Genomic DNA, 6000 nt, shown 5'->3' with positions numbered 1-6000 from the left:
CCAATCCTTCCCTCCCCCATCCCCTCCCCTTGGCAACCACAAGTCTGTTATCTGTATGTGTGTCTGCTTCTGTTTCATAGATATGTTCATTTGTGTCGTATTTTAGATTCCACATATAAGCGATATCATATCGTATTTGTCTTTATCTTTCTGACTTCCTTCACTTCCTATCACTTATGATAATCTCGAGTCCATCCATGTTGCTGCAAATGGCATTATTTCATTCTTTGTTATGGCTGAGCAGTATTCCATTGTGTGTGTGTGTGTGTGTGTGTGTGTGTGTGTGTGTGTGTGTGTGTATACACATACGCCACGTCTTTTTTTAAAATAAATTTATTTATTTATTTTTGGTTGCGTTGGGTCTTCGTTGCTGCGTGTGGGCTTTCTCTAGTTGCGGTGAGTGGGGGTTAATCTTTGTTGCGGTGCGCGGGCTTCTCATTGTGGTGGCTTCTCTTGTTGCAGATCACGGGCTCTAGGCGCATGAGCTTCAGTAGTTGTGGCACGCAGGCTCAGAGTTGTGGCGCACGGGCTTAGTTGCTCTGTGGCATGTGGGATCTTCCCAGACCATGGCTTGAACCCGTGTCCCCTGCATTGGCAGGCGGATTCTTTTTTTTGTTTTCTGAGAAACACGTACATTTATTGAATGGAAAACAAGCCTCTTCGTAGAGCCCAAAATCCTTGGCAGGCAAATTCTTAACCACTGCGCCACCAGGGAAGTCCTATAAAATGTCTTCTTTATCTATTCATCTGTCGATGGACATTTAGTTTTTTTCCCTATCTTGGCTATTGTAAATAGTGCTGCAGTGAACACTGGGGTGCATGTATCTTTTCGAATTACAGTTTTGTCTGGATATATGCCCAGGAGTGGGATTGCTGGATCATATGGCAACTCTATTTTTAGTTTTTTGAAGAACCTCCATACTGTTTTTATAGTGGCTGCACAAATTTACATTCCCACCAACAGTGTAGGAGAACAAATGCTCCATATCCTCTCCAGCATTTGTTATTTGTAGACTTTTTAATGATGGCTATCCTGACCTGTGTGAGGTGGTACCTCATTGTATTGACAGTTTTGATTTGCATTTCTCTAACAATTAGCGATGATGAGCATATTTTCCTGGGCCTATTTGGAAGACATTTCTTAAGATTGATCCCTCTCCTTCTTCAACATTATTTGACTGTTACATTTTAAAAATGTCTGTGGTTCAAATTACTGAAAAGGAAGAAAGATCATCTTACAATTAGGCTCCCATCTTTTGATAATTACTCATCTTTACAGGAAAAGATTTTTAAAAAGATATGGGGTTTTGGAGAATATCAACTTTATGGGCAATTTTTGGAGGCCATTGTGGTTGGTTGTGTAGGCCTGGCTTTGTTAATATGAAACAGCATATTTATTGACTAAATGCCCTCAAATTTTATAAATGCATTTATGTGTATCATCCAATGTACCTCCTTCAGTTGTTTGGAATATAGCATTAAGTTTAAATATAAATTGATGAGATTCTACTTCAGTGTCTGTTGTAGGTCCTGTTCTGGGTAGAAAATCAGGGGAGGTACCATTTTTGTTTAGGCCTGGTTCCCCATAGAAGAGGAAACATATTTACTACTTTCAGTGTCCTCAATTTAATTTATTTTTTTGGCTGTGCCACATGGCTTATGGGATCTTATTTCCCCGACCAGGGAATGAACCCGGGCCCCTGCAGTGAAAATGCTGAGTCCTAACCACTGGACCACCAGGGAATTCCCATTTTTTTTTCTTGTTTTCAGTGTCCTCAATTTTATAAATGCACCTGTGCATATTGCCAAATGCACTTCGCTAAGTTAGGAATAGACTCTTTTTTTTTTTTTTCGGTACGCGGGCCTCTCACTGTTGCGGCCTCTCCCATTGCCGGAGCACGGGCTCCGGACGCGCAGGCTCAGCGGCCATGGCTCACAGGCCCAGCCGCTCCGCGGCATGTGGGATCCTCCCAGACCAGGGCACGAGCCCGCGTCCCCTGCATCGGCAGGCGGACTCGCAACCCCTGCGCCACCAGGGAAGCCCAGGAATAGACTCTTTAATTCTAACATGAACTGACAAGATTGTGTTGCAATGTCAGTTGTAGCAGAAGCAAGATCCAGGTCTGGGAGAATGTTGGGAAAGGTTCCGCCCTTGTTTCAGGTCTAAGGTAGGAAGATAAAGGTTATGACCACCAGGTAAAGATCCAGGAGGGTGTGTTCATTTAAAAGTCCCTTGAGGTTTGAAAAAAAAAGAAACTTAAAAAACAAAAGATACATTTCTGGATTTAGCAGTCATTTGATTATCCTATTTTGTTTTTGAACAACTATCATTCTCCTCTCTTTCTTTATGGAAAACATGTTTACATGGTGGGGGAAATCTCTCACTTTTGCCTGCTCAACATCCATCCCTCCCCCTTCAGTAACAGCTTCTCAGTGTTTGTCTGATGCCTTTTATTTGAGTAACACTTTGACGGAGGGACTACAGTACCACAGTTAAGGGCAGGGCTCTGGAGCCAGGCTGCTTGGGTTTTATTCATTCAGGCTGTGTGCCCTGGGGTGTGTTTCTTAACCTTTCCAAATCTTGGTCTCCTCCACTACAAAATAGGAATAGCGATATTACCTACTTCATAGAATTGATGTGAGGATTAATGAATAAATATGGTAAAGCACCTGGAACAGGGTCTAATGCATTATATGAACTCAATAAGTATTATCTATTATTATGAAATTCTTACATAACAATTAATTTCTTCAGGGACTTTATAAACATATCCCCTATCATTGGATGTGGCTATGGAAGTCTATGAAAGGCTGATATTTATATTTCCCATTACATGTAACTCGATTTTTTTTTTTTTTTGAGAAAACAAAAGGACTATTTCTTTGGAGGTAAGGAGTTTTACTAGGACATGTCTTGATATTGATCATCCATATATTTTCTGATACCTGATGTGCCCCTTCAATCCGTAGATTAAGTTCTTCATTTCTGGAAAGTTTCTTCTTTTTTTTTGCCACACTGCGTGGCTTGTGGGATCTTAGTTCCCCAAGCAGGGATTGAACCTGGGCCCCCGGCAGTGAAAGCTCTGAGTCCTAACCACTGGACCACCAGGGAATTCCCTGGAAAGTTTTCTTGAATAACATCTTTAAATATTTTTTTTCCATTATTTCAGTCTCTTCAGAAGGGACACCATTTATGAATATATTGAACTTCGTGTTTCATATAATTTTCTAGGTAACCTTTACTCATTTCCATTTTATTTTCCCACTATTCTTTTATATTCCTTAAGAAGTTTTTATAAATTTTCCTTGTGCCTTTTCCAATGTAGTCTTTATACCTATGGTGATTTCATTTTGTTTCCTGATTCTTTTCTGAGCTCTCCAGCTCATGTTTTAAGTCCTGTTGTTGTCTTGCCCTATCTTCCCTGAGCAAGTTCTTGTCTTATACAATTTTTCAAATAAATTTTGATATTTTGAACACAAATTTTATCTATTCTATAGCAGAGTTTTTTTTTTTGCGGTACGCGGGCCTCTCACTGTTGTGGCCTCTCCCATTGCGGAGCACAGGCTCCAGACGCGCAGGCTCAGCAGCCATGGCCCACAGGCCCAGCCGCTCCGCGGCATGTGGGATCTTCCCGGACCAGGGCACGAACCCGTGTCCCCCGCATCAGCAGGCGACTCTCAACCACTGTGCCACCAAGGAAGCCCCAGATTTTTTTCTTGTGTTGAATCTTCACTTCTATTGTTCTTCCTACTCCTTCACTCTCTCTTTTTAAATTGGAGAAATTTTGTAAAGATTTTGTGCTTGTTCTACCTTGATTTTTCATGTAAACTAGATGAGTTCCTCTACGAAGAGCTATTTGTAAGAGGTTCATGGTAAGCAGTGAGACTTAGACATCTTCCATGCTAGCTGGAATTTTCTTTGAATCACGCTCAGGTTCTTTATAACCCAGGTTTTTGACTAAAAGGCTCTTTTGTCTTTACCTCTTTGAATAGAGATCTGAAACAAAAACACTGAGTCCCTCTTGCTGGACCCTGCCTCCTGCCAGGCTGCTTTTTTTTTGCAACGATGGCAATTATGTGTGATTCCTCATTCAGCTTTGATTTTCTAGGTGTCATTGTTGTGTACACAGTCAACAACTTATGCTGATCATCAGCACATGGGCAGACCTCATTTTATTGTACTTCGCAGATATTGAGTTTTTAACAAACTGAAGATTTGTGGCAACCCTGTATCGAGCAAGTCTATTGGCATCATTTTTTTAATGACGGTCCATACATTTTTTTTAGACATATGCTATTGCACACTTAATAGGCTACAGGACAGTGTAAACGTAACTTTTACATGCAATGGGAAACCAAAAAACTTGTGAGACTCACTTTATTGTGATGGTCTGGAACCAAACCTGCAGTATCTCTGAGGTGTGCCTTGCTAGGAAATATGGCCTGGTAACTCTCCTTAACTATTTCTAGGAATTACATACACAATTTAAGATAACCAAACTTTCACAGGGTTTGTGAGAAGAGGCCTCTAGCATCAGAGTGTTGTCACACAATCCATTTGATGGAAAGGATGATGCCCAACTTTTTATTTTTTGGCTGTGCAGCGCGGCATTCAGGATCTTAGTTCCCCAACTAGGGATCCAACCCACACCCCCTGCAGTGGAAGTGCAGAGTCTTAACCACTGGACCGCCAGGGAAGTCCCGATGCTCATCTTCTAATAATGAAACATTTTTCCCTGCAATATTTCTGGCTGAGATTTAAATAAGTTTTTCGTGTAGAGTGTATCTACGTGAAGTCACCTAATAAACATTTTGATTAATACATTTTTAGACCAAAGAGTTCTTATGTTTTCAAAGAGTAATGATATTCTGGATAAGCTTTCATCATATGAAAAAAACACACTGATTTACAAATCCTAAAATCATTGAGTTTACTTACCACTCTCCCTCCTACAACCTGGGTTTTATAGGCCTCAGGGAGGTAAAGTGTCTTTAACACAAACTTAGCAACAGACTTGGGACTTGAGCCTAGTTTCCTGGATTTCTAGTTCTTTCTACCACCCCAGCTTGCTTTCCTGGTTTATCACTTTAGGTACTAAAGGCTGAATAGAGGTAATTTAGAAATTTTCAATTATTATAATCTATGCATTTGCTTTAGATAGTATATATTTCCCCCACACCACCTGCCCAGCTCTGAACCTGGGCCACACAAACCTGACCTACTGGCAGGACTGTTGGCTGGAAAAGATTTTGATGGGCATAAAATTAGTAAAGTCTTTAATGATGGGTTATTAAACAACGTGTTCTTTGGGTTCTTTAATTAAAAAAATTAAAGGCTTTAAAGGAAATATAAAGACTTGGGACCTAAACTTTAGTAATCTGGAATATCTGCAGAGCTTTCTGGAGTGGAACTGTTAGGGAACAGACAGCTTTTGACCGATAGGTAACAACTGATTGACAACGGAGTTGGGGTGGGAAGAAGAGTGTGGCAGCCACCACCCGCTAGAAAAACACGGCAGCTGGAGGAAATGGGTCTGTTACTGGAGAACAGTCCAAGCAAGAGTCCTCAAGCAAGCAGAATTAAGCCCTTAACAGGCTACGGTTTAACCATTCTTCGGGAATGATGGTTTTGTTTTCTATTGCAGTTTCCAAGGTCAAGATCTCTTACTTTACATGGCGTCCAGTAAGGGAGGAATGACCGTGCTAAAGCCAGACTGAATTGTCTTTGACATTTCCACCTCCTTCTTTGGGTCATGGGATCCATTCTTTTGGCTTGGCCTCTTCAACTCCCCATTAGTTTGAGTCTTTTCTCTAGGACCTAGTCCAGCTGAGGATAACTTGATAATGCTCTGAATGAACATCATTACGGAAAATTTGGAAGAGAAAGAAACTCCCCATTACAGTTCCAACCGTACAAAACTGCTTTAGCATCACCACTTCTTATTTCCGGGGACAAAAGCTGAGACTGAGAATTGTTATCATGAGCTCCGGTGTTTGATC

Source organism: Phocoena sinus, chromosome 2 (genome assembly GCF_008692025.1).
Source record: "Phocoena sinus isolate mPhoSin1 chromosome 2, mPhoSin1.pri, whole genome shotgun sequence".
Lineage (NCBI taxonomy): Eukaryota > Metazoa > Chordata > Mammalia > Artiodactyla > Phocoenidae > Phocoena > Phocoena sinus.
The sequence above is the reverse complement of the archived record's forward strand: the minus strand, read 5'-3'. Positions refer to the sequence as shown.